The following is a 27913-nucleotide window of genomic DNA, read 5'->3' on the forward strand; positions in this document are numbered from 1 at the left end:
CTTCGTCTGACTGACTTCACACACCTACGGAAACAGATCACTCCTTAGGAGCCAGTCCTGAGTATTTAAGTTATGCAACGGAATTTAATAAAATGCGATCATTTATGTGGCCCTGAGTGCTATATCCTGAATGGCGGTCATTTAACTTTCTACTAGGGGCGTTGAGTAAGTTTTGGAACATATTTTGTTCTCGTCCAGTTCCCGTGGAAAAAATGCGGAATTTGTTGTGAGACATCGTGGAATATTCCCGCTGCACGACTTACGGTTTGATGACATTCCGAACGGTGGTGGCGCTATTGTAGCCTTCCAAACGGCGTCTCCAAAGGAGGTGCGTTCCAAGCAGAGAGCTGTCATTAAATTTCTTTTGGCTGAAAACCAAAGCACCGCAGATATTCGTAGGCGCTTGCAGAATGTCTACGGAGATCTGGCAGTGAACAAAACACGTTGCGTCATCGGACGAGGCGTCTATCATCATCGCGACGAGGTCGAGCAGACCTGTCCGCCGACCGCACACAACTGTGAGGCTTGCAGTGTTGGAACGTGTGGACACTCTCATTCGAGATGACGGACGGATCACAACCGAACACCTCGTTACGAAAATGAACTACTGTTGGTAGTGCTGACACACCCTTCCACCAGTTGAGGTGCTCAACGGTGTAAGATCAATAAGGACCACTTGTGCGGAATTCGCGTTACGATGCTGATCGTCAAAATTTTTTGTCGAACATCGTCACAGACGACGAAACATAGGTTCATCAGTTCGAACCGGAAGCAAAACGGCAATCCATGGAGTGATGCCACACCACGTCTCCTACGAAGAGAAATTTCAAAGCCGCACCCTCAGCCAGTGAAGTCACGGCGAGACGGTCTTGTGTGACTCTGAATTGGTTACTCTGTTCGATTTCTTGCCTCGTGGAGTAGCGGCCAACTCTGAAGTTTACTGTGATACCCTCATTAAAGTGAAGAAACGACATCAGCTGTCCCCAAAAAAATGCAAATGAACGTCTCCTTCTCTATGACAACGCAAGGCCTCACAAAAGTCTGCGCATCCACGTGGAGCTCATAAAACTTTATCAGACTGTTCGTCTTCGTCCTCCCTAAAACACCGAATCTGGCACCGTTCGACTTCCAACTATCTGGCCCAATGGACGATACACTCCGTGCAGCATGTGCATGACGGGGAGGTTACTGATGCAGCACGACGCTGGCTCTGACGTCGGGTACCGCGCGGGCATACACGTAGTGTAAGGCAGTCACACTGAACACAGATAATGTCGATAAATAGGGTTTTGTAGTCAAAAGAGTGGCGAATACTCTGGCGCAAAGGAATTCTGAACAAAACCAACCTCTTTGCAGAAAAAACGTGTCTCATTAGTTATTGAACGCCCTCGTGTTACTCGTACCAATGAACATGGGATTCATTAACTACAAAAATCACTGGATAAAATACATTTATAATTTATTCCACAATTCACATATTAAACCTTGAAGGGATTAAACATTCATTAGCAAAAATTTCGACTCAAGTAGTACATACGTGATTACGTTAATGACAGTACGTAATCGTAGCAATTTGGTTACGACGGTTCACTATCACTGTTATTAAATCGCGAAGTCAAATGACAAGTATGCAGTGACTGGAGGCGTTTGGCTGACAGCAAGTGAAGACAAGCATATTGCTCGGGCACAGTGACCAATAGACGATTCGCCATTCCAATAAAAGTTTATAAGTTATCACACCTAACCGCCCTTATCATGCAGTGGCCGCAGGTTCGAATCCTGCCTCGCGCATGGATGTGTGTGATGTCCTTAGGTTAGTTAGGTTTAAGGAGTTCTAAGTTCTAGGGGACTGATGACCTCAGATGTTTAGTCCCATAGTGGTCAGAGCCATTTGAACCATGCAGTGGTCGGTTTCGAACAACAGTGGTGTAACTCTAGGGGGCCCTCCGTCTTTGCCGGTTGGGTGTGCGCTCTTCTGAGTCTGTCTGACTCCGAATATAGCTCGTGAATCTCCACCCTAAATATCCTCATTCGAATCTCCGTTCTCCAGTTTGCAAACCCGAATGTATGTACCGAATGTATGACCCCAAATGTCGAATAACGCATTCCTCCAGGCGTGGCGATAGTTTTGAGCGTGTTTCAACCTTCCAACCAACCGCCAGATCTTCCACCAACTCTGACCAGTGGTACATTTTGTTAATATTTTCCATCCACCCTGCAGTAGCTCCATGCTCTTCTCTCAGTCAAATTCTTTTCCAGTCCTCAAAGTCTCAAAAGTTAAAATGAAGACTTACGTCACAGACCATCTAGCAGTGTCGGGCCATGCTTTTCCCGCTGCTGCATTGTCGCCGTCTTGGGAAAACAAAAAGGAAAATAACGCCCTACTTTCTCGGCGTCGACTTGGGAGACCACCAGGTACGAAGTAAAGACACAGTTGCGGTACGCTTTCCAAAGATGGTATCACCAGCTGGGCCCTATACTTCTGAGCACCCAAAGAAGCTGACAGCACTTGTAGATACTAAATGAACGGTACACTTCTCTTTAAGATAATGACGTTTTATTAGTCAGCACAGCAGCAAGAGACGCACTTGATATCACATATACTACTACAGCCCCGCTTTTTATTGCTACACAACGGGTGTCCTTTAACTGCACAGGCACCCATGCTCGCACCACAGCGGTTAGAGGCGTACTGATTGATGGAGAGCGCGATTTACACTATTGGTCGTTCACGATGGTGCTAATGGATAGGTGCGGAGTGAACTGGAAGCTGAGGTCGCTACACCACACCCCCACAAGGAAAAGAAAAAGACGTTTCGACTATAAATGTCTGTTGGGCCGACACGGAACCGCACTTCCCTTCCGCAACGCGTTTCTGTTGTGGCTGGATGATGGTGGAATGGCTGGTGTTAAGGTGACTGGTGCATCTGTGTGGGCTGTGGCTGGTCTCTTCCCAGGCGGGTGACACTGCTCTGGGTGACGTTGCAGTGTCAGTGGCTGCACTGGGGCGCACGCTCTGTGTCCAGGGGGGCCTGCTCTTAGACAGGCTGGTTTGCACTGTTCGATGAACGTTGCTGTGTCTACCACTTTAATGCGGAGCGCGCATGTCCTATCATTTCGTCCCGTAACTGCATTTGGCCCTTGGTGGGGTGATTCCAGTGTTCTGTGGAGTAGGCTACCTTGGAGAAAAACGTTCTCCGTCATTGCCAGGTCTTTGAAAATGAATGTAGCCTTCTTTCCGTGCCCTGTTGTTCCACTCGGTCGTATGGCCTCCATTTCCTTCTGGAATTCCATGAGGAAACCATGAGTTAAATGTGGGGAGCCAGGTTGTTGATTGAAAATCTCTCCTGGGAGATGCAGAGGTTCGCCATTCACCAGCTTTGATGCAGAAGCCAGCTGGTCTTCTATTAATGCACTGCGCAATCCCAACAGCGCTACCGGAAGGGCGTCAATCCACGAGCCCGTCGTGCGTCACATTATAGCTGCCTTCAAGTAACGATGTAGGCGCTCCACAATACCTGTTCACAGCTGCGTGATGTGATGAAGCTGTAAGGCGGCAAGATTTTGCCAGCATAAATTTAATACTCTATAAATTCTTTTCTATATTTATATTAAATCAGTGTTTACGATGCACAATAGGATTATTAATTATTTGATTAGCTGATACTGGCGAGCACCACGTACCAACAATTTTTGTGATACTGCATGTCTCGGAGTTGGATCTGAGCGTTGACAGAAAGTTTGACGTGGGCAATGCGTTCCCCAGAATCCACTGTCGGCAAGGGGCTGATATTTACTGCCCCGAGAGGGAACAGAGCGACGAGCCACGGCTTACAACACCGGAGGCTGCATTAACCCTCGTAGCACGGGCAGCGCGGGCGGGAGGTTGCACTCTGGTTGGTCGGAAAAAGAAGGTTTCGAAATACCGCGCCTGTCGGAAGAGCATCGGCTGTGGAACAAGGTGAAAAGACATCCGTTTTAGTGCGAAGGAATGCGTGAGGTCACAAACGACGGTCGCGAGCTAACCTCCGAGGCATCGTCTCATGGGAAGCGCTGGGGTATGCTTCCCACCGACTAGCACAGACACCTGTTTGATTGGCAGTGTGATAAGGATGTAGGAGCGTGAATGGAAGCTTCCATAAAATATTCTGAAAGGAGTTTGAGCTTCAGGCAATTTGCTACCAGATTCGTGACCCATTTAGTGGGAGGTAATGTAGCAGCTGCAGTGCTTCGTCGCGTGAACTAAACGTAGACGTCGCGTACAGACACACTTCTGTGCGGGGATCTACCGAAGACACTTATTTCCGGGGACCGAGCTAGGGACTTCGCTGGTGAGATCCACAGTGGAGAATCTGGCTGTGTGATTATGAAAAGTGTTGATTTCGCCACAAGGAGCGCCCGAAGTAGTTTCTCTGTGAACATAGTCGTTATTCTGTTTACTCGAGTTACCACTATTTAACTGTGTGTAGAGTCTGACGCACATTGCAGAGCTTCTATACGGAAGAACACTTGAGTGGAATCCTATTTCTGACTACTGAGCAAACAGAAATCTGGGCTCGTGTTCTGTCTTGTACTGAGGTAATTTCATCCCTAGGAGTTCGTGGATGGCCCACTGTGCAGGCAGTGATTGCAGGTACGCCATGTCCATTATCCTCACAGCTGCCAACACCCCAACGAGCAGATCATCGGTGCAGTATAACTGATGTCTTTACTTCAACAGGTGGTATGCGTACTTTGATTCGGCGGGCAGGGAAACGTTCACAGTAAATGTGTTTATTTCGTTTGATTGGCCACGGACCTTGTTCTGAAAGTGCCTGCCACTCACCGCTAATCAGTGTCAGCCAACTTTGTGTAATTTGTTGACTTTTGAAAGCACTGGAAGCTCGTATTTTTTTGAACACGTGTTACTACTTCTTCGTTGAAAACTAGCAGACCGGGTCCACTATATGCATAAGGGCCCAGAAAAATGTAGAGACACTCTTTGATAGTCGATATTAATGGAACAAAATGACATACCGTTAGAATTCCTGCACGGGGGGAAGGTCATTTTTTGTGTTCAAAGTGACCCCCGTTAGCAGCCAAACAACATCGATGTTGCTGAACTGTTGATCAAACTACGGCTGTCAGTGTTGCCGGTGAGATGGCCACGCAAGACGCCCCGATGGCTCTCGTAACTCATTCAGAGTAGCTGGCTTCTGTTGATAAACTTCATTTTTCAAGGTCCTCCATAGGTAAGAGGCAAGAGGTATAAGGTCTGGAGACTGTGGTGGGTAGTCAAGAGTCCCTCTTCGACCTATCCATCATTCGCGTAAATTTCGCCGAAGTAGGCTGTGACATCTCTGTTGTAGTGAGGCAGAGCGCCATCCTGTTGTGGGTAAAATCCTTCATTTCCAAACACCTATTGGAGGGTAGGTATAATCGATGTTTGCAGCATATGAAGATACACCTTACCGCTTACGGTACGTTGAAAGTAGAATGGGCCAATTAAACCGCGCGATTACCGACCAGACCAGACATTAACACCCGGTAGACTAACATGTTCGTCCAAGTGAACGTGAGGATTTCAGGAGCGCAGTACACGTAGCTGTGGCGGCTTACAGTACCGCTCAGTGTGAATTTCGCCTCGTCCGACCAGATAATCGTCCCTGCAAATCGTTCATCCTAGCGAAGCATGCCTTCAAACCACTCGCAGCACTCCATCATTCGATCCGGATCATCCTCTTTCATAGCGGATATCGAGCTTGGAATGCACACTTTCCACTTTCAGCCTTCAGAATTCGCCGTACGCTTGGTCGGCTTATCCCTCTTTTACGTGCACCCTGCTTCACAGATTTTTGAGGTGACCTACTAAAATGTTGTTACACACAAGCGCTGGAAGTTGGACTTGATGCTTTCGGTCGGCCAGATTTTTCCATATGCACATCCTGAACAGTACGGTCAGCTTCAAATGCATCCCTAATTCGATAAATTGTTGTACGTGTTGGTGGCTGAGTTCCGTGCACATTACGGCATTGCTGTTGTACCTCCATCATGTTTCCGGACGTCCAGTACCACTTCAGTTCTTCGTTGCGTTGCTCAAAAAACAATCTTGCTTCATTCATTGCTGCACTGTCGTCTACAGGAGCTCTGTTGAGAAAACTGGACTACGGTACCGCGGAAAATTGCAACGATATGTTATTTTGTTCCAAAGATAATAAGTGTCAAAGAGTGTCTACATTTTATTGGATCGCTCTGTATTTAACTGACTTATTGCAAGTCACAGGAGCGAGCAAGATGGTCGTTGATGTAGCAGAAACAAATCATCTGTCTTCTCTAAGGCCTCGAGAAAGGGTGTATGTCTGCGGGTGGCGGCAAGTGAGAAGGAAGAGAAGAGGAACACGGAAAGGTGTGCGTGTGATGCGTTCATATCGGACAGACCTCTGAGCTAGGAAGGAGCCTCAGCGAAGAGAAAGAGGTGGTGGAAACGGGAAGCGAGAAGCTGTGATAGCCGCAGCACCCTTGACAAGACATAACAATGAGACCTAATTGTTACTAGTGAGAGACGAGAAGGGACAATTGTGCGCAATCGTAATCGGAGCGAGGTGCTGCATCGGTCTCTCGTCTGGGAGGACTGGGCTTCAAACCTCTGCTCTCCACCCACATTCATGTTTTCCGTAAATCGGTTAAGGAAAGAGTCAGGGTGGTTCATTTGAAATACCCAAGACTTAAATTTCCTTTCCAACGTACTTTTCCTTTTTTCCAGACTGTTGTGAAGCAGTTTTAACGTTGGTCGAGAAATACCCTGTTTTCTCTCACATCATATCCAATGTTTCAAAACATCGTTGAAGATTAAGTTATTAATGGACATTTTGTCTTTGCAGGTGTGTCGTGTCTGTTACGGTTATTACTGCAGTAGTTTATCTGTTTATATGATACGGACAGTTTAGGCCTGATGTGTGTGTTGCAGTTAGTCGCGGCGCACGTTAAATCATTATGGATCAATGATCGAACTCGTCCGTGGTTTCAATGTCAACCGTGCCGCATACGGTTCTCGAAAGCAGATTTCAGTCTTTTACCAGGCGGGTTGTTTCTGTGTGTGTAGCCCTGGGAGCGGCTGCCAATGACAGTGTGAGACCCTAGGTGTCAGGTGCCGTCGATTTCGAGTGCATTCGCTTTGTACGCGGTCGGGAGCCGCCTCAGCTGTTTTATCATTGTCGGAATGGCGCGGCGAGGCTCCCCTGGGCGGCCAGGCCCCCACAAAGAGGGCGGGCGAGCCGGCCGGTCGCCGCAGTATAATAAAACTGGACAGCCGCTGACCCAGTGACTGCGTGGCCGGGCCCGCCTGCCAGCTGTTTGCCGCTGCCTGCCTGTCTGTCTGCTGCCCGGCCGGCGGTGCCGTCCAACTCTGGCTGCGCGCTGCACACTCCCAACAGCTGACCGCTGCACACTGCTGCTTGACACGCGGTTTCTCTGTTCCGAATGGCTGTCATTTGCCTCTGTAAATGCTGTGGCTAGCCATGTCTTCCTAGTTTCTTAAAACTTCGAGTAAGATACCGGACTGCGTTCCTACACTCCACGCGGGCAATTATTTCTTCAACATTTTATAGTAAGTTTTCGCGAAATCATCAGCGACTTGTCTCCAGCGTTTACTAATATATTTGCATAATTTTCTAGAATACTCTTAATCAGTTGAACACACCTATGGACAGTAACAAAACAATAGCTCTATTTAGATAAGGATAGGGCAGCAAATAGGTTCTACAGTAGAGCGTCGATTATCGGAACCTTGGTCAACCGAACGACCGCTTAACCGAACTGTGTACTCGCTCGCACCTGTTACTCTCCCACCCTACCGTCCATCATCCCCCTCACTCCCAAACCAAGTTTCCCACAGTAGTCGCCGCACTGGGCCATTGCTTCTAATGGGACCTTCACAAGGTGCTGCTGACCGGCCAAGTCGCCAGTCTCTGTGTTTCAACAATCAGCACACTCCTGTCGGCTTGGCACTGGCAGTAGAAGTAGCGGCAGTATCAAAGCTGTTCACAGCAACAGCTGCGCCAGCTTAAAGTTGAGGCGTGCCGCTCCGCGCAGTTTGAAGGATAGCGAGCCCCCAAGAAGACCCGGTGCAAACAGTCACCTTCTGTTCTCTGTTACGACCACTCTTGTGCTGCTGCGTGAAGAAGTGAACTTGACGATACAAAATGCTTAGACGTAAACGTGTTGTCCTTTATATGAGGGACAAGTACGAGATTATTAAAAGGTTAGAAGAAGGTGAATCTGCGGCCACTTTATCCAATGAGTACAAGGTGGGGAAGTCGAAAATTACGGATATAAAAAAAAAACAAAAGAAGAGCATAGCAAATTTTATAGCTATGCTTGATTCTACTGATGCATCAACAAGCCGTAAAACTATGAAGCTCGCCACTAACACAGATCTAGATAATGCTGTTTACAAGTGGTTTACACAAAAGAGATCGGAAGGAGAACCTATCTCAGGTCCCATTCTGTGTGAGACAATGCAGTTCAACGAAAAACTTGGAGGGCCTTCGAACTTTAAAGCGAGCACGGGCTGGTTTAAACGCTTCAACTCAAGACACGGCATTCGTGAGCTTACAATACAGGGAGAAAAACTGTCGGCTGATTCTTCAGGAGCTGATTCTTTCAAAGTCAAACTAAGGGGAGAAGATTATGCTCTCGAAAACGTTTACAATGCTGACGAAACTGGGCTTAACTGGAAAGCTTTACCGAGAAAAACTCTTGTTTCACGTCGTGAATTAGCAGTACCTGGTCCTAAAACAAGCAAGGACCGTATTACAGCTTTGGCTTGTGCTAATGCTACTGGAAGTCACCGACTGCCTATGTTCGTCATTGGCAAAAGTAAAAAACCGCGTTGTTTCAAGCACGTTAATATGTCAGCCTTGAGTGTTGTGTACACCTCACAAAAGTGCCTGGATGGACACTTCGATAGTACGATTTTTATGAAGTGGTTTCTGGACGTTTTCGTACCCTCTGTAAAAGCTCATCAGCTAAAGAATGGGAAGAGGGAGAAAACACTACTTCTCCTTGACAATGCACCAACTCATCCGTCATGTGATATTTTAAACGAAAAAGACGAGTTCATAAAGGTAATATTTCTTCCACCTAACGTAATCTCCTTATTACAGCCCATGGATCAAGGCGTTATTGAGACTTTCAAACGATATTACAGGAAAGAATTGTTGCGTAAGTTATTGTTAGAAAGAGAAGCGGATGGAGAAGAAAGTCTCTTAAGAAATAAAAATATTGACTTGAAAGACGCGTCCTACATGATCAGCGCAGCATGGAAAAGTGTAAAGGAAGAGAATTTGAAGAAAGCTTGAAATAAAATTTTGGACACAGAAGAAAATGCACAAGGTATGATTGAAAATGACCAACAGAATGATATGTCCGAAATTCTCGGTATGCTAAAAGAAATAGATTGCCACGAATGTGACGAAGAAGACGTTCATGAATGGATGATTATCGATGATGCAGATCCAGGACACCAAATCATGCAGGACAGTGAGATTGTAAACGTCGTCACTGATAAAGATGACGCCCGCCAGCATCTCATCAATCAGTGCTCCAGAAAGTGAAGATGAAAGTATACCAACAACTTCTGAGGCGTTCACTTGTTTAGATACTGCCTTGCGACGGTTTGAAGCCCAAGATGAAAGTGACCAGTTTCAGATATCTGTAATGAAAAAAGTACGTGACTTAGCTGCTCGTAAGCGTGTAGGCTTGCTTAGACAGACCAAAATAAAGGATTTTTTTAAACGTTAATTTTGTATACTGTGTGTATTGTTCATGGACCTTGCCGTTTGGTGGGGAGGCTTGCGTGCCTCAGCGATACACATGGCCGTATCGTAGGTGCAACCACAACGGAGGGGTATCTGTTGAGGGGTCAGACAAACGTGTGGTTCCTGAGGAGGGGCAGCAGCCTTTTCAGTAGTTGTAGGGGCAACAGTCTGGATGATTGACTGATCTGGCCTTGTAACACTAACCAAAATGGCCTTGCTGTGCTGGTACTGCGAACGGCTAAAAGCAAGGGGAAACTACAGACGTAATTTTTCCCGAGGGCATGCAGCTTTACTGTATGATTAAATGATGATGGCGTCCTCTTGGGTAAAATATTCCGGAGGTAAAATAGTCCCCCATTCGGGTCTCCGGACGGGGACTACTCAAGAGGACGTCGTTATCACGAGAAAGAAAACTGGCGTTCTACGGATCGGAGCGTGGAATGTCAGATCCCTCAGGTGAATACAGGGTTATAAATACAAAATCAAATAGAGGTAATGCAGGAGCAGGTTTAATAATGAATAAAAAAATAGGAGTGCGGGTAAGCTACTACAAACAGCACAGTAAACGCATTATTGTGGCTAAGATAGACACGAAGCCCATGCCTACTACAGTAATACAAGTTTATATGCCAACTAGCTCTGCAGAGGATGAAGAAATTGATGAAATGTACGATGAGATAAAAGAAATTATTTAGGTAGTGAAGGGAGACGAAAATTTAATAGTCATGGGTGACTGGACTTCGAGAGTAGGAAAAGGGAGAGAAGGAAAGATAGTAGGTGAATATGGATTGGGGTTAAGAAATGAAAGAGGAAGCCGCCTGGTAGAATTTAGCACAGAGCATAACTTAATCATAGCTAACACTTGGTTCAAGAATCATGAAAGAAGGTTGTATACATGGAAGAATCCTGAAGATACTAGTAGGTATCAGATAGATTATATAAAGGTAAGACAGAGATTTAGGAACCAGGTTTAAAATTGTAAGACATTTCCAGGGGCAGATGTGGACTCTGACCACAATTTATTGGTTATGAACTGTAGATTAAAACTGAAGAAGCTGCAAAAAAGGTGGGAATTTAAGGAGATGGGACCGGGATAAACTGAAAGAACCAGAGGTTGTACAGAGTTTCAGGGAGAGCATAAGGGAACAATTGACAGGAACGGGGGAAAGAAATACAGAAGAAGAAGAATGGGTAGCTCTGAGGGATGAAGTACTGAAGGCAGCAGAGGATGAAATAGGTAAAACGAGGAGGGCTAGCAGAAATCCTTGGTAACAGAAGAAATATTGAATTTAATTGATGAAAGGAGAAAATATAAAAATGCAGTAAATGAAACAGGCAAAATGGAATACAAACGTCTCAAAAATGAGATCGACAGGAAGTGCAAAACTGCAAAGCAGGGATGGCTAGAGCACAAATGTAAGTATGTAGAGGCTTATCTCACTCGGGGCAAGATAGATACTGCCTACAGGAAAATTAGAGAGACCTTTGGAGAGAATATCAAGAGCTCAGATGGAAACCCAGTTCTATGCAAAGAGGGGAAAGCAGAAAGATGGAAGGAGTATATGCAGGGTCTATATAAGGGCGATGTACTTGAGGACAATATTATAGAAATGGAAGAGGATGTAGATGAAGATGAAATGGGAGATACGATACTGCGTGAAGAGTTTGATAGAGCACTGAAAGACCTGAGTCGAAACAAGGCCCCGGGAGTTGACAACATTCCATTACAACTACTGACGGCCTTGGGAGAGACAGTCCTGACAAAACTCTACCATCTGGTGAGCAAGATGTATGAGACAGGCGAAATACCATCAGACATCAAGAAGAATATAATAATTCCAATCCCAAAAAAGCAGGTGTTGACAGATGTGAAAATTACCGAACTATCAGTTTAATAAGTCACAGCTGTAAAATACTAACGCAAATTCTTTACAGACGAATGGAAAAACTAGTAGATGCCGACCTCGGGGAAGATCAGTTTGGATTCCGTAGAAATGTTGGAACACGTGAGGCAATACTGACCCTACGACTTATCTTAGAAGAAAGATTAAGGAAAAGCAAACCTACGTTTCTAGCATTTGTAGACTTAGAGAAAGCTTTTGACAATGTGGACTGGAATACGATCTTTCAAATTCTGAAAGTGGCAAGGGTAAAATACAGGGAGCGAAAGGCTATTTACAATTTGTACAGAAACCAGATGGCAGTTATAAGAGTCGAGGGGCATGAAAGGGAAGCAGTGGTTGGGAAGGGAGTGAGACAGGGTTGTAGCCTCTCCCCGATGTTATTCAATCTGTATATTGAGCAAGCAGTGATGGAAACAAAAGAAAAATTTGGGGTAGGTATTAAAACCCATGGAGAAGAAATAAAATCTTTGAGGTTTGCCGATGACATTGTAATTCTGTCAGAGACAGCAAAAGACTTGGAAGCGCAGTTGAACGGAATGGACAGTGTCTTGAAAGGAGGATATAAGATGAACATCAACAAAAGCAAAACGAGGATAATGGAATGTAGTCGAATTAAGTCGGGTGATGCTGAGGGAATTAGATTAGGAAATGAGACACTTAAAGTAGTAAAGGAGTTTTGCTATTTGGGGAGCAAAATAACTGATGATGATCGAAGTAGAGAAATTTGTTAACATCGAGTATAGATTTAAGAGTCAGGAAGTCGTTTCTGAAAGTATTTGTATGGGGTGTAGCCACGTATGGAAGTGAAACATGGACGATAAATAGTTCGGACAAGAAGAGAATAGAAGCTTTCGAAATGTGGTGCTACAGAAGAATGCTGAAGATTAGATGGGTAGATCACATAACTAATGAGGAAGTATTGAATAGAATTGGGGAGAAGAGGAGTTTGTGGCACAACTTGACAAGAAGAAGGGGCCGGTTGGTAGGACACGTTCTGGGGAATCAGGGGATCACAAATTTAGCATTGGAGGGCAGTGTGGAGGGTAAAAATCCATGGAGAGCTGCATCAAACCAGTCTCAGGACTGAAGACCACAACAACAACAACACAACAGTGTATTGTTCATGCAAAATGCGTATGTAATATGTATATATTTTTGTTTAATAAACTGTGCCACATACTATATATTCCTACTGAAGTTGCCTTTGTATGTTACTTTGTAATACTAAAAGAGATGCCTGTTTTTATGAATAAATTTACTGTACAGTACTTCTTTTTGGCAAATAAACATGTACAGTTCGATTACCCGAACAAACTAGTTTTCCGAACACCCATGGACCCCAATTACTTCGGATAATCGACACTCTACTGTATCTGTTCAGAGAAACCATCTCCCATACTCCCACGCTATGGTGTAAAGAAACCGCGGTAAACCTCAGGCTGGCGTTTGACATCTACTACAAATTCCACACGACATGAGAAGAATATTTCAACCGCACATTCTTTTCATATGATTATTGCGATCAGCAACTAACTTTGTGCAAGAGATGAAGTAAACTGAAACAACCATTTCCCTTTAATATCGTCACTATCCTCGCACCAAAAAATACAAAAATTTACAAACAGATCAAAAACTTTTTATAAGCCTGTAACTTACACATACAATTGTCAGCTATTATGTATCTCCATGGCAGATTAAAACTGCCTGCCCAACCAGGATTGGAACAAGGGGCCTATGCCGAGGCAGAGACCCCAGCTTCGAGCCCCGGTCGGGCACACAGTTTGAGGCAGAGATCCCAGGTTCGAGTCACGATCCAGCACGGTTTTAATATGCCAAAAAGTTTCAAATCAACGCATACTCCGCTGCAGTGACAATTCATACTGGAATGCTGCTTTATACTCTGTCTACTAACAGACACTAATGTAATTAGTGCTGGCCCCGTTCTACGTATACCAAATACCAATAAAATAAATAATTCCATATTACGAAAAAGCGTGTTGCAAGCGCTTTTTTTCCTCATTCGATGCATCCCTTGTACATGGTGCTAATAAACCAACCTCTGCTCTTTGCTTTGCCCGTAGCTGGACTTCACAATGTTCTCGTGACTATTCGTGACCGAACACCTCGACTTACTTTCGAAGTGGCCGGGTTTCAGTTCGACGTCCGTCCCTTATGAGGTTGGCTTTCCCCAGATTTCTTTTTTTCTAGCTGATTTTAGCCCCATATGCTACTACTAAAACTGCGCTTAGTATTTATACAGTGAAGAGCCAAAGAAACTGATACAGCTGTCTAATATCGTGTAGGCCCCCGCGAGCACGTAGAAGTCCCACAACACGATGTGGCATAGACTCGATTAATGTCTGAAGTAGTGCTGGAGAAATTGACACCATGAATCCTTCAGGGCTGTCCATAAATCCGTAAGAGTACGAGAGGGTGCAGATCTCTTCTGAACAGCACGTTGCAAGGCATCCCAGATACGCTCAGTAATGTTCATGTCTGGGGAGTCTGGTGACCAGCGGAGGTGTTTAAACTCAGAATAATGTTTCTGGAGCCAGTCTGTAGCAATTCTGCACGTGTGGGGTGTCGCACTGTCCTATTGGAATTGCTCAAGTCCATCGGAATGCACGATGGACATGAATGGATGCAGGTGATCAGACAGGATGCTTACGTACGTGTCACCTGTCAGAGTCGTATCTAGATGTATGATGGGTCCCATATCACTCCAACTGCACACGCCCCACACCATTAAAGAGCCTCCACCAGCTTGAGCAGATCCCTGCTGGCATGCACGGTCCATGGACTCATGAGGTTGTCTCCATACCCGCACACGTCCATCCGCTGCGCTCGATACAGTTTGAAACGACACTCGTCCGACGAGCACCATGTCCCCAGTCATCAACAGTCCAATGCCGGTACTAATGTGCCCAGGGGTGGCGTAAAGCTTTGTGTCGTGCAGTCATCAAGGGTACAGAGCGGGCCTTCGACTCCGAAAGTCCATATCGATGGTGTTTCGTTGAATGGTTCGCGCACGCTGACAGTTGTTGATGGCCCAGCATTGAAATCTGCAGCAACTTACGGAAGGATTGCACTTCTGTCACTCTGAACGATTCTCTTGTCGTTGGTCCCGTTCTTACAGGATCTCTTTTCGGCCGCAGCGGCGTCGGAGATTTGATGTTTAACCGAATTCCTGACATTCACGGTACAGTTGTGAAATGGTCGTACGGGAAAATCCCCACTTCATCGCTACCTTGGAGACGCTGTGTCCCATCGCTCATGGGCCCACTATAACGTCACATTCAAACTGACTTAAATGTTGATAACCTGCCATTGTGAGAGCAGTAACCTATCTAGCATCTGCGCCAAACACTTGTACTCTTACATAGGCCGGCCGAAGTGGCCGAGCGGTTCTAGGTGCTTCAGTCTGGAACTGCGCGACCGCTGCGGTCGCAGTTTCGAATCCTGCCTCGGGCATGGATGTGTGTGATGTCCTTAGGTTAGTTATGTTTAAATAGTTCTAAGTTCTAGGGGACTGATGACCTCAGATGTTAAGTCTCATAGTGCTCAGAGCCATTTTCTCTTATATAGGCGTTGCCGACCGCAGCGTCGTCTTCAGCCTGTTTACATATTTCTGCATTTGAGTACGCGTGCCTATACCAGTTTTTTTGGCGCTTCAGTGTAATAGCCGTGCGGGGTAGACGTGCGGTGTAAGGCGCCTAGTCACGGTTCGCGCGGCTCCCCCGTCGTTGGTTGGACACCTTCCTCGGGCATGGGTGTATGTGTCGTCCTTAGCGTAAGTTAGTTTAAGTTAGATTAAGTAGTGCGTAAGCTTAGGGATCGATGACCTCAGTAGTTTGGTCCCATAGACCTTACCACAAATTTCGAATTTTTCAGTGTAATAACAATAGAAACATCTGCAGACACTTGATTACATTTATATGAACCACCTTACGACTATTGTCGTCACTAGTGCGTCTCGTCAACTGTTCCCAGTGGAATCGTGTGACATTGTTCATGCAGCACAGCACTAAATCCATAGATGCATGATGCGGGAGGTAACGTGCAGCTGGTCATCTAATTTAAACTTAATCACACATACATGTAAATCTGTATCTCTACATCTTTACTCTACAAACCAACGTGATGTGCATGACAGAGGGTACGTCGCATTGTACAAGTCATTACGGTTTTTTCCCTTTCGATTCATGTGAGCAGCGCGGGCATAATGACTGTAATCTTGTCCTCGTGATCCCTACGAGGGCGTTATGTAGGGGATTGCAGTATATTCCTATTCCTAGAGCCACCACTTAAAGCGTGTTCTTAAAAATCTGTAAGCAGAGTTTCTCAGGATAGGTTCCGTCTGACTTCAAGAGTCTGTCATTTCAATTTCTTCAGCATCTCTGTGATTGCCACAGCTCAAACAAACCTGTGACCATTCGTGCTGCCCTTCTCTGTATACGTTCAATATCCATTGTTAGTCCTATTTGATACGGTTCCGACACACTTGAGCAACATTCTAGAACCAGTTGCACAAGTGATTTGTAAGCAGTCTCCTTTGTAGACTGATTGCACTTCCCCAGTATTCTACCAATAAACTGAAGTCTGTCATCTACTTTACCCATGAATAAGCCAATGTGATAAGCCCATTTCATATCCCTACAGAGTGTTACACCCAGGTATTTCTATGAGTTGGCTAATTCCATCGGTGACTCAGTGATATTACAGGATACTATTTTTTTTTAATTTTATGAATTTCACAGTTTTACATTTCTCAACATCTAAAGCAAGTTGCCAATGTTTGCACCACTTTGAAATCTTATCAAGATCTGACTGAGAATTTATGCAGCTTCTTTCAGGTAGTACTTCATTAAAGACTAGATATGTGCATCATCAGCAAAATGTCTGAAGTTCCTATTAATATTGTCCATAAGGTCATTAGTATAAAACATGAACAGTATTCCAACATACCGGGTGATCAAAAACTCAGTATAAATTTGAAAACTTGGGCGCTTCAAAAGTGGCGGAAGATGTCGATTGGTTGAGTAACGTCTTGTGGACCGACGAAGGGTCTGTCAACGCCCACAACTGCAGAATTTGGGCTACCGAAAATCCTAGAACTGCCGTGAAAACTCCATTGCACGACGAGAAAGTCACGGTATGGGCTGATAAACACCCGCTGGAACGTACGATGTTTATACAGGACGGCGCTCCACCCCGTACTGCTCGACGCGTGAAAGATCTCTTGCGCGCGTCGTTTGGTGATGATCGTGTGCTCAGCCGCCACCTTCGTCATGCTTGGCCTCCCAGATTCCCAGACCTCAGTCCGTGCGATTATTGGCTTTGGGGTTACCTGAAGTCGCAACTATATCGTGATCGACCGACATCTCTAGGGATGCTGATAGACAACATCCGACGCCAATGCCTCACTGTAACTCCGGACATGCTTTGCAATGCTGTTCACAACATTATTCTATTGTTGAGGAATGATGGTGCACATATTGAGCATTTCCTGTAAAGAACATCATCTTTGCTTTGTCTTACTTTGTTATGCTAATTACTGCTATTCTGATCAGATGAAGCGCCATCTGTCGGACATTTTTTGAACTTTTGTATTTTTATGGTTCTAATAAAACCCCATGTCATTCCAAGCATGTGTGTCAATTTGTACCTCTCTATCTACATTATTCCGTGATTTATTCAGTTTTCAAATTTATTCTGACTTTTTGATCACCCGGTCTTCGAAAGGGAGGTAAGAAGGAAATGACAAGTATTTTGGACAGGTCAGGAAAACTGCTGGTGGATCCTGTGAATGCCTTGGGCAGATGGAGGGAATATTTTGAAGAGTTGCTCAATGTAGGTGAAAATACGATCAGTAATATTTCAGATTTCGAGGTAGAATGGGATAGGAATGATGATGGAAATTGGAACACGTTTGAGGAAGTGGAGAAAATGGTCAATAGATTGCAGTGCAATAAAGCAGCTGGGGTGGATGAAATTAAGTCAGAACTCATCAAGTACAGTGGAATGTCAGGTCTTAAATGGCTACACAGGATAATTGAAATGGCCTGGGAGTCGGGACAGGTTCCATCAGACTGGACAAAAGCAGTAATCACACCAATCTTTAAACATGGAAACAGAAAAGATTGTAACAACTACAGAGGTATCTCTTTAATCAGCGTTGTGGGTAAAATCTTCTCAGGTATTGTTGAAAGGAAAGTGCGAGTATTAGTTGAGGAGCAATTGGATGAAAATCAGTGTGGGTTTAGGCCTCTTAGAGGTTGTCAGGATCAGATCTTTAGCTTGCGGCAAATAATGGAGAAGTGTTATGAGTGGAACAGGGAATTGTATCTATGCTTTATAGATCTAGAAAAGACATATGACCGGGTTCCTAGGAGGAAGTTATTGTCTGTCCTACAAGATTATCGAATAGGAGGCAAACTTTTGCAAGCAATTAAAGGTCTTTACATGGATAGTCAGGCAGCAGTTAGAGTTGACGGCAAATTTAGTTCATGGTTCAGAGTAGTTTCAGGGGTAAGATAAGGCTGCAACCTGTCTCCACTGTTGTTCATATTATTTATGGATCATATGTTGAAAACAATAGACTGGCTGGGTGAGATTAAGATATGTGAACACAAAATAAGCAGTCTTGCATATGCAGATGACTTAGTTGTGATGGCAGATTCGATTGAAAGTGTGCAGAGTAATATTTCAGAGCTAGATCAGAAATGTAAGGAATATGGTATGAAGATTAGCATCTCCAAAACGAAAGTAATGTCAGTGGGAAAGAAATATAAACGGATTGAGTGCCAAATAGGAGGAACAAAGTTAGAACAGGTGGACGGTTTCAAGTACTTAGGATGCATATTCTCACAGGATGGCAACATAGTGAAAGAACTGGAAGCGAGGTGTAGGAAGGCTAATGCAGTAAGCGCTCAGCTACGATCTACTCTCTTCTGCAAGAAGGAAGTCAGTACCAAGACTAAGTTATCAGTGCACCGTTCAATCTTTCGACCAACTTTGTTGTATGGGAGCGAAAGCTGGGTGGATTCAGGTTACCTTATCAATAAGGTTGAGGTTACGGATATGAAAGTAGCTAGGATGATTGCAGGTACTAGTAGATGGGAACAATGGCAGGAGGGTGTCCACAATGAGGAAATCAAAGAAAAACTAGGAATGAACTCTATAGATGTAGCAGTCAGGGCGAACAGGCTTAGATGGTGGGGTCATGTTACACGCATGGGAGAAGCAAGGTTACCCAAGAGACTCATGGGTTCAGCAGTAGAGGGTAGGAGGAGTCGGGGCAGACCAAGGAGAAGGTACCTGGATTCGGTTAAGAATGATTTTGAAGTAATAGGTTTAACATCAGAAGAGGCACCAATGTTAGCACTGAATAGGGGATCATGGAGGAATTTTATAAGGGGGGCTATGCTCCAGACTGAACGCTGAAAGGCATAATCAGTCTTAAATGATGATGATGATGATGATTTGATCACCCGGTACTTCCCTGGGGTGTATCCGAAGTTACTCCCACATTTGACGATGCTTCCCCATCCAAAATAACATGTTGCGTCCTCCCTACCAAAAAATCCTCACAAATGTCGCTTGATGCCGCATATGATCATAGTTTTGACAATAAGTTTAGATGTGGTACTGAGTCAAGAGTCAAATGCTTTTCGGTAACCAAAAAATATTGCGTCTACCCAACTGCCTTGATCCAAAACGTTCAATATATCATGTGAGAGAAATGTGAAATTTGTTTCGCATGATCGATGCTTTCGGAATCCATGGTGGATGGCATGGAGGACGTCATTCTGTTTGAGATACCTCATTGTATTTCAGTTTAGATAGATCATTGTCATGCTATTGGGCGACAGTTTTGAGAATCATTTCTCCTACCGTTCTTGTGGACGGGTGTGACATGTGCGTTCTTCCAAATACTGGGCACGGTTTTTTGTTCAGGGAATCAACGATAGGCTATAGATGAAAGAGCAGCTTACTCTACAGCAAATTCGTTATAGAATCTGATAGGGATTCCATCGGATCCTGGAGCTTTCTTCAGTCTTAACGATTTCGCCACTCACAATAACAGTTATGTTACTCATCTTTTCAGTGGTACCATTAAATAGGGGCAGTTTCCCTGGGTTTTCCTTTGTAAAGGAACATTTGAAAACAAAGGTTTGCTACTCTCAATTTCAGTTCCTATTTGCTCTCTGGCTAGCCAAACGCGTTTCATGCAACATCTCTCTATCTAGAGTCCTATGCTTTGTTTTACGCCATTTATGCAGTAGTCTCTGTTTCTTCAGAAGTTTCTTTACAATAATTATTTACAATAACCAGTATATTATAATTAAATATTTACAATAATTATTACAATTAATTATAATAAATAATATACCCAATAATGAACTGTTATTCAGGTTACATATCTGTCCAGTGCATAGTCAACTATTCTTTTAAACTTGAGCTATATTTACTCTATGTGATCCTGTTCTGTGCCAAAAGTTTGAAGTTCCTCTTTAAAATATGACACTATCGCGTTGTCTCTAGTGTACTGAACGTATAAATCTTTCTATTTCCTTTAGTTTCACTCAGCACTTGGGTAATCATTGTTGCTACAACTGCCTCATAGCCACTGGAACCTATTTCATTGTGAGCATCGTCAAAGAGGTCAGGTCTATTTGTTGCAATCAGAGCACATATACAGTGCGCAACAAAATTAAAGAAACACTTTTTCGAAACGCCATAATTGTCATCCATTCCGATGTATAAGTTTGAAATTTGGTTCGAAGATGCCTACAACCTTCCTCTGTAATGATGCATAACCACTGAGTCCCCGTACGTCACCCTCGGCCTCGGCGTCGCTTCAGAAGGCAAAGTGCAGGAAAGAAAGAGCACAGCTCGAAAGTTCATGTGAACTATAAGGTGGGTTAATCGTGTGACACTGGCAGCAAATTCCAGCACAATTCTGTCCGACGCCACCACGAAATGAAGGTGTAACCTCCGCGCTGTATTTGTACCTGTCTGAAGTTTAACCCAACTTTACCTCTCACTCTGTAAAAGTCTACGTATTACCTAAACTATGTCGCCACAAACTGTTATCCAGCTTAAACTCGTATGCTAAGCTGGGCCTAAACAGAACCCAATTTGAACTGAACTGTAACTGATCTGAATGCAACTTGCCTTTATATTAAATGCGCAACTGAAGTACAACAATTATCTGGCCCTAACTGAAGTAAAACAATTATCTGGCCCCAATCAAAATTTCCTCTTACCTCGCGTCTCGACAACGTTGTTACAGATTTCTCGACAGCATAACAGCAAACAGCAAGCAGGCAGCGCCGAAGCTAGATTTCTACTTCTAAATGCACATTCAAACTGTTGCAAGTGCTAATGCGTAATGATAAACAGTGGGGTGGGGAGAGCAACTATTCCTATGAAGTGCTAACCCAAGACAACGATTTTAGAATAAAGTATATATTCAAAGAAGGCAGAGTAATACTTAGCGTGATCTTCACACTTAACATTGGTATGAATAATACTATTCCTAACAAAGTGAACAATGATTTGAAAAGGGTACAATGTTAACAGAGAAAATCTATGAAAACTAAGCAGCTTAAGCAGTTGATATCTTAATGCATGACTCAGGGAAGTGGGGTGGTCTTCCTCTGAGCTCTGAGCAAGTTAACTAGCTGATAGTAATCATACCTAGTTGCGCAGTGCTACAGTCTTACCTCAAACTTCTTCTCCTCAACAATAATGACATTATTCAAAATATATACTCTCTTCGCTTCCTAATGCATTCATCTTACTCATCCTTGCTGTCCTTTACAGTCAGTCTTTCTTCATCTAACAGACGCCATCACAAGTCAACACAGCATTGCTGAATACGCCCATCAGCTACCACACTTCAACTAAGAATGTATCAGACCGCGCAGAGGCAAGACTGTACGAGGACAAGAGCAAAGATTGTTTCACAATAACGTAACTCGCTCTCTCTCCGATATGCACGTCGATGATACAAAAATCAAAATGACATGACCAAGGTCGTCATACCTTCCTCTTGCCCACAATTCACCCCTTCTTTTTTTATGACGCCTCCGCGATGGAGGTTAAAGACGCAACACCCAGCATTGAAATCACGCGACATTCTTATGTGTGGCCGAGGAAAACATTTCAGACACACCGCCCCTTAGAATTGACACGAAAGCGCCCCTGGGAGTAGCATAAAGGGCGTCAATGATACCACCACTTCCCTTGGGGCGCTGATTCCCACACATTACGTGGTCGAAAACGACAGTTTACAGTGCAACGAGCAACAGGACGGCGTTCTTGACAACACTCCACACTGCTGCCACGCGCTGGGCGTTTCACCCTGCTCCAAGGACACAGTGGGCGTGCAACTCCACTGGGCTGATCCGACCCCTTTGGAGTGTAACGGGACCTCAATTTTTGCTCTGCTGTTCAGTTGGGAATCACGGGTGACTGTTAAACACCATTCTACGAAATCTGAGCGTGTTCCGAAGCAGCAAAGAGTTCATATGCTTTTTCGTCGCTCCTTTTTTGCGCCCTCCCATGGCGCGATCATGGGGGTGTGGAGGTGGAGGGAGGTAGTTCAACATCAAGATGTGCGTCATTAAAACAGAAAAGGGTCCTTCTAAGAACACCTTCGGATGCCATCCACGCACCTTAGCTGAGCTCGTTACATATCTACCTGTGAGGAACTGTGACACGCATTCAGCCTTGTGGCTGTTCGTATGCCTGAGGGGTACATAACCCCTTCTGTACCTCTCTGATGATGACTGCCTGCCTTCAGGCGCTAGAGAAGTCGCAAGGCCGAATGTGTCGAATATCCTGACAGGCACGTAGGCACGAATGTACAGTGCTGAACTAAGGTGCGTGGGTGGCACCAAGAGTGTTGCCAAGCTGGGGGGGGGGGGGGGGGGGGGAGTGTCTTTGCTGTTTTATTCATGCACATCTTAATGATGTACTCCCTTGGCCCCCTCTCCCCCTCCCCAGCTAACACGCCATAGAAATGCCCCAAAAAGGAGGAACGGAAAAGCGTATGAACCCTTCGCTGCTTCGGATCACGTTCAGATATCGTAGAATGGTGTTTGACGGTCTCCAGTGATTTCACGCTGTACAGTAGAGCAAAAATTGAGGTTGCTCTACGCTCCAAAGGGGTCAGATCACCATTAATGGCGTGGCAGCCACACGATGTGCTTAGAGTTGAAGCGCCCAGGGACTGCCAGCAGTGCCGAATGTTGTCAAGAATCTCATCCTGTTGCACATAGAACTGCGAACTGTCGTTTTCGACAGCGAAATGTGTGAGAACAGATGCCCCATGGGAATGGGTGGTTTCATTGACGATCTTTGTGCCACCCCCTGAGGCATTTTCGTGTCGATTCTAAGCGGCGGTGTGTCTGAAATATTATCGCTGGCCACACATACCAGAACCACGAGTTTCAAACCCTGGGAATCACGTTTCTAAACTCCATCGCCGAGGCGTCAAAAGAAGGGGTGAAATGTTCAGAAGATGGGGGTGCGATGACCTCCACAGCGTGTGACACGTCCACGGTGGCGCTGGACAGAGTTGTGGTGCCAGTGTGACACCGTTAACCCGCCTGACAGCTCACATCAACTTCCACGTTGTGGTCTTTTTTTGCCTGTGTCGACGAGTTGCTATTTTAAGCGTCACCGAGCACGAGGGCGGCGTCTGAGGGCGCTACGTTCAGAGGAGTGTTGTTTGTATCTGTGAACGAAATTGCAAATTTATGCATCGGAATGGGGAACAGTTGTGGGGTTTCGAAAAAGAGATGCTTTAATTTTGTTGCACAGTGTACCTTCGCTATGAGTGGGGATCCGAACTATCTGTTCTAAGTAATTGTCAGAGATGGCATTTAGTAATGTTTCGCAGGATGTCTTGTCACGCCCTCCAGTAAAAAAACTGTACTTTTTCCAGTTGATTGTTGGATGATTAAAGTCTCCACCGATGATTACTGTGTGATTGGGGAACTTATGTACGGGCGGACTGAGGTTTTCTCAAAAAATTTCTAGTTACAGCAGTAATTGAATCTGATGGTCGGCCGAAGAACCCAGTTACAATTTTATCACCACCCGTATACTGAGACTTGCCCAAACAATCGCGCATGCAGCTTCAGTTCCTATCTCGGTCGATTTAAGTTTCTTGACTATTGCGTCAAATACACCATCCCCATTTCCCATTAGCCTATCCTTTCAATACATCCTTAAAATTTCCCCAAAAATGTCACTGCTCCCGACATAGGTTGTAACCAGCTTTCTGTACCTACGTACTATTGTGTGAGGTCCTGTAATTTTTAGGAGCGCTTTAAAGTCTGGCACTTTGTTGGGAATGTTTCTGCAGTTAATTGCTAGGATTTTAATTCTCTCGCCCGTGGGGTGGAGGGCATTCTTTTGGATCTTACACTACTAATACTTCTGGTACTACAGCTATCGTTATTTGGACTGGATGAAGAGTTACCTAATCTAAAAAATGCTTATGTACACTCCACAGACAGTCAGCTTCACTACCGTATTCAGGACGAGTGTTTGGACAGTTAGAGTGATTTACTGGAGTTGATTCGCCGTTCAAATTACGGCTGCACTGAGCAAACGCTGATGGCTAGGGCAGTGTCATCACGGAAGACGGCGTTCCTTGTTATGTAATATCAGCATTACCGTAGGTCACAGCAGTTTACTTGATACGTCCTTTTCAATCTTGGCTAAATCGAGGATAGTGTTAGAGCAAAGCAACAACGTGAAGGGCTACCCCTCTCCTGAACAGATCCACCTAACGATCGGATATGGGCAGCCCGCCACTGTTGTATACAAGTTCCAGGTTGACTTGTCAGTCCACGTAAAGTCTCTTCCAACGTTTTTTCATTGGTTAATGTGACCGTATTTTCTGAAGCAGCAAATGGGACACTTCTCAACTGACCTTTTTTTAAAAAATTTGCCTTAAACTTAGGCCTTTAAATTAATCTGATTACAGAACCTAAAACATCATTCATATATTTATTATTATTAAACAAAACATAATTATCAGAATGCTCAACGTATTCATTATGATAAAGGCAATGTTATTACAATACACAAAACAATATTATGGTTAACATTACTGTTACTTCAAATATAACTACCAAAACAATTATCGTGTCATAAAACTGTTAGTTATTGGACACATTTTTCTGAAGCATGAATTTTCTTCACAAGTTTTTCATTCTGCTTAAAGTAACTGAAAAACTGAGGGCACTATATTTGAAATTTATTTTAATAAGCAACAATGTTTTCAGCAGTTCATCTTTCAATTGCGTTTTTTCTGATTCCCATATTTTCTTCATGCTTGCAAAAACTCTCTCTGCAGATGCATTAGTACCTGGCAGTGACAATCCAAATTCCACTACCTTAGAAAAATTGTTAAATGATAACTTTTAAGAGGAGAAATACTGAAATATTTCTACCCATCTAAAATGAACTTCTTTCCAACATTACGCCACTGAAGAATTTTGCTTAACATAAACAGATTCGCTTAAAATGGTTTTACTATTCATATTTATTGATTCACCAGATTCATTTCTAATCATTGGCTTACGCACTTCAACATCATCCAGTTTTAGGACATTATTAACCAAGATCCATACAAATTTCTGATGCACTTCAAATCTGTCAGTCCAGATTGTTAGATATTCAATACATGAACCATTGAAAGTATATGCTACTGTTTGGAAATCCTCTACTTTCACCTCAGTTTCATCTTCTAATTCATGCAAAGCACTTTTTATAACATGTGGAACAAAATTGTTCTCCTTTTTCTCACTCACATTTTTTCAGCTTGGAAATAGTTGTAAGCTCACATTCTACCTGGAAAACTGCCTGGTGGAAAGTTGTGGCTTGGTTGTGGAGAAAAAGAACCACAAATTTTGCCAACGTGTTTCCAAAAAGGGTTTTATTATCACCGGAGTTTTTCCTGATTAAGGAAATATGACCTCAGTCCTTCGAAGACTGCAAGATCTGCCGGCCGTGGTGACCGAGCGGTTCTAGGCGTTTCAGTCCTGAACCGCGCTGCTGCTACGGTCGCAGGTTCGAATCCTGCCTGGCGCATGGATGTGTGCGATGTCCTTAGGTTAGTTAGTTTTAAGTAGTTCTAAGTATGGGGGACTGATGACCTCAGATGTTATGTCCCATAGTGCTCAGAGCCATTTGAACCATTAAGTGCAAGATCTCTTCCAAGTGCTGGCATTAACGCTAACAATCTACCGTTACTGTAACCTAGTAATTTCCTGTACTCAGTTTCAGCAAAGCGGCAGAAATCCTTCAGTGATTCTTTTCGCACAATGTATGTGTGACAATTATAGTAAATTTTGTGAGCAAGCAGTTCTACATTACTAGGTAAACAATCTGCAGCAGTCTTAACTGTGTTATGTACTACGTGTTCTGCACACCCAACTCCAAGGATTTCACGATTCAAAACTATTTCTACTTTTGTCAAAAATATTTCTTCTTCCTTGACGTTGTGCCCCACCAAAGTTACTATCGGTATTTTGGAAACACATGTCAGATAATTGGTAACAGTATCTGCTTTTTCGCCGGGAAGTTCATCCTAGTCCAGAATTCGGACATGGACACCTTGTAGCGGTGTAGTGCCTAATCATAAAACGAAAAATCCTTTTCTCTCCGTGACTGGAGCTATCTGTGAGCATTGTAACATAACTGACTTCCTGAAACTCCTTTTGTAACATTTCACAAGAATGAGGGGCAAATACATTCACAACAATGGTTTCAGTCTTCGTGCGACCGCAAGAGAATTTCTGCTCAAACCAATTTCTTACTAGTTTCGAAGCACAGTCATCTGAGCGAAAACTGATTTTTTTCAACCATGTGGTAAGCCCAAGCTCCTTCAATTCCAGCCAAGACCAGCTCACCGTCTGTTGCTGAATTCGACTGGAAAAATGAGGTTACAGTTGTGGATGACGTAGCCGCATTTTCTGCCTTTTTGTGTTTACTTGAATTTAGATGTCCCTCAATGTAGCTCTTGTCCCTACGACACACGCGAAACTATTTGTTACAAATGGTGCAGTGAACATCAGAATCAGATGCGTTTTCATTATGAATGTGCACCTCCGATAGAAAAAGTATAAGTAAAAAAGACTTAGTAGTTGTTGATTTATCCATAATTATAGCGAGTTAATTTAAAATTCTCTATAAACTGCATGTCCTATGCCAGAGGCTAAGATACTTTTCTTTCATCGCAGCAGTCAACACATACTTTCGTTTTGGCATCTTGAATCTCTCACGGAACTGCCGAAACAATGCACATCACACTCCGACTGTCACTGAGTCACTGAGAGAGTGAAATCAAATTGTCGTGGGAAACAAAAAAATGTCGGCAGTATGACCATTTAGATGAAGTTTTTCGTAACGAATTTTCTTTCGTTCTTAGGAATTATGGATATAATGATTTAAGTATTAAGTAAGCCTACCATAACATAGAGAATAAAAAATAAATGCTACTTTCTAACAAAACGGGACGAAGTGGCGTCGCGACAAAATCTATCGAGCTACAGGGACCGCAGTCTGTAAAACGGTACTGCCCCGTGAAGACCGGGACGTGCAGTCACTTTACGTTGGTTCATGTTGCATTACCTCAGAACTGTCTCCGTCGTAGTAATCCTTTCTACATGACGGAAAGAAGTGCGAATATTCTACGGAAATAACTGTGATAACAGAAGCATGATTTTGAGATGCAGACTCATTTCTAATGTGGCCTATATTCCGATAGCTCATTAATATTTGTTACAATCGTTTTCACTGTTAGCCGATCCCAGTTACTGACTACTGCTTTACGCTGCTTTCATGGGCGTCCGCGGAAATTTTTCCTAAAGTAAGTGAGATTCAAAACTTACCAATTTTGGTGTAAATGATTCGATAAGTTTGAAAACGTACCGTGTCACAATAACCAAATCTGACGAGACGTACATGAAAATTATAATTTCTCAAAAAATTGATAGTTATCTACTTAGTGTTTTTGAGGTAGAGTACTTTGGTACCTAACGGGTAAGTACATTTTAGTGGTATATGCAACGTACATCTTTTTATGGTATTAACATAAATATGGATGCCACCTTCTTGATTCAACCCTCTGAAGTTACGTCCACCTATGATTAAATGCGTAGTAGTCATTGAGCTATGAAATAAAAC

The sequence above is a fragment of the Schistocerca americana genome, chromosome 4 (genome assembly GCF_021461395.2).
Source record: "Schistocerca americana isolate TAMUIC-IGC-003095 chromosome 4, iqSchAmer2.1, whole genome shotgun sequence".
Lineage (NCBI taxonomy): Eukaryota > Metazoa > Arthropoda > Insecta > Orthoptera > Acrididae > Schistocerca > Schistocerca americana.